A 2884-nucleotide genomic window follows, 5' to 3' on the forward strand; every position below is an offset into this window, starting at 1 on the left:
TGCTTTCTGTCAGATTTAACATGGTCGTATATGGTAACGTTAACATTGAGCAAATAGATCAAACATATATTTTGGATATTAGTACTAAAAGATTATCAAAGTAGTTGATCATAAAACCAAAACAACCAATTTTTACCTAACATACATATCGTCATTTAAATGTTGCAAGGAGTGTAAAACGAATGCATTCAAGTATAAATGCCCATGTTGCTCCATACGCTCTTGCACTCTCCCTTCTATTAAAGCTCACAAGCAACTCATTGGATGCACAGGCAAAAGACAACAACACACATCATTCCTTCAGGAGGTCGCTTGAGCTCCATTCTTGAATATGAATGCTAAAGCGACCTTCTAGAGGTTTATTTTTTTAATTAGCATTCATATTCAAGAAGCAATGCTATGAGTTGGAATAAAAATGATGCAGGCACATCTTTTCCGTTTGAGGTACAATTAGTTAGTGACATGTATTGAACTTTTAGTATTTTCTTCAAGTTGTTCCTTTTGTTAAAAGTTCTATAAGAATTATTAAATCCTACTTCTACTTGAAATGACAAAGTTACATTTATATATATGTATATTTCTTTATTTTTTTTATAAATTTTAGGTTAAATTACGTTTTTGGTCCCTATGGGTGAAATACAAACTGAATATTTGTGACAATAGTTGCAATGTATTGGTTGAAAGGTTGAAATGTTAGTGAAAGTGATTTGTTTCTCCAGTAAATAATTTAATTTATGTTATGTATGGCTGTTGGTTGTAGTTAAAATTTGTATTTTACTTCCTCATAATATTCTCTCTTCTTTTTTTTCTTTTTTTTCTTTTTTTTTTTTTGCAAAATCAAGTGCCACATATGCTTAAAACTATTTCAAACACATAAGTTGATTGGATCCATAACTGATATTTCAAACACATAAAAAAATGTTAGACAATATTTTTTCTGAATTTGCAAGCTAGCAACGCAAATCAAAAGGATCAAAGCCCAAAAAGGATTCTTAAAATTTCAGGTTAAGTAATAGATTTGCTAACAATTTCTTTAAGATACATTAATATATATATATATATATATATATATATATATATATATATATATATATATATATATATATATATATATACACGTTAATAAGCATTTAGCCTCAAATGCTGAAGTTTAAGAGGTACAACCCTTAAAACATCATATACAACAAATTTATGCATTAGAAAAAAAATAATCTTATCATGTCTAACATACTTTTTAAACCTTAAATGTCGATAACTGTTGACCCAACCTCCTTCCTTATCCCGTCCAACAACCAACTTCAACAGAAGGGCAACTTCTCCGCTCCTGTTTTTCTAAAAATCCATCTTCTTCAAGATTAAATGATAAATTGAAGAGACTCATCCCGCGCTCAGTAAACGCCATCGGTCATTACAAATTACATATTTAGGTGTTTACATTCTCCAATTTCGTTGCGCTCTTTCTTTCTCTCTCCTTGTGTGTGTATGTGTAAGTTTAATGTGTGCATCATTGATTACATGTAGGTTTGTTGGTTTATATTAACAGAAGTAATGGAAGTGGTCGTGGTTGAAACAACGACATTGTTCCCCGGTCAGGTAGTACCAGGTAAGAGCCCTGACGCGATTTATGTTTTCTAGCCCTAAGCTGATATATTTTTTTAAAGTTTCATTTTGATTTTGGGTTCTTGCAATTTTTGGTTTTCTGTATTGGATGAAGACACAACTTCTCTCTCGTTGTAATATCTATTAAAAACCCTAGCTTAGAGCTCCCAGAGCTCCCCTGTTTACCAACCATGAAATGTTTTGAGCCAGCGACATCACTCCTCCATCTCTCCCTGTAAAAAATGCCTAAGAACCACCACCAAAATTAAATAAACAAATAACGATGTTGATGATCTCAGTGTCATTGAAAAGGTAATGTATTTCATTAATTTCTACAGTTAAGTCTTTATTGATGTCATGTTGCAACAAAAACCTTGAAGGTCTGTATTGCCAAAATAGAACCGTTTGGTATGCTTTTTCATACTGTTCTTCCAAGATAGTTGCCCTAAAGAATGCCCATATTGGTATAATTCTTTAATTTTCTTCTTTAATCATTTACTCTATTTTCTTTTGAAAAACCATTTATTTTTGTTATGTTGATTCCCAAGTTGAAATTTTTATCTTTCCAAGGTTAAGATCACAATTCATGCTTTCAAATTATTGGGTTTTGAGAAGAAATGCTTCCTTAAATTTTAATTTTGAGAGAAGCTTGATTATTTGATATTATGTAGCATCTTCATATCTAGATCTTGGAAAATGAACCCGTGGACTCCGCAGTAAGACTATTGAGTTTGAGATGAAAATTATGGACATTGATAGTGAGCATCTTGGCAAACCTGAAGAAGAGTACCATGTCATAGTTCAAATGCCTTATCTAAATTTGCAAGAATTTGCAAAGATCTCAACATATATCTATAGTTGTAATTTTTTGGTGTGATTGTTGTCAATAATAATTTGAAATCTATCAATAGTTGTAAATTTCTTTTTGTGTGATTATTTTCAATTCTAACTTGTGGATCATTTTAATGGGTACTTAGATTGTTCATTTACAAAGGCTAATGGGTTAACTGAAAGTTCTTGTGTACTCCATCATGTAACATCATGGAGCTGATGCGAATAGTATAGGTAATTTTCTTAGCATTGTCAAGTGCAACACATATTAGAGATTTGTGTACCACCTTTTAAAATAGAGAATAAATTGCAGTTTTTATTTAATTAATGTTAGTAGTCATAGTATAATGTGTGTCCAAACACATGTTTATTCAGTTTTTTGCCATGCCCTGCAAAAGAAAGGATGACATCTTCAGTTGTAGTCTAGATCTGGATTTGAGTATTTTTACTCTGT

Source organism: Lactuca saligna, chromosome 1, assembly GCF_052625555.1.
Source record: "Lactuca saligna cultivar CGN05327 chromosome 1, ASM5262555v1, whole genome shotgun sequence".
NCBI classification, from domain to species: domain Eukaryota; kingdom Viridiplantae; phylum Streptophyta; class Magnoliopsida; order Asterales; family Asteraceae; genus Lactuca; species Lactuca saligna.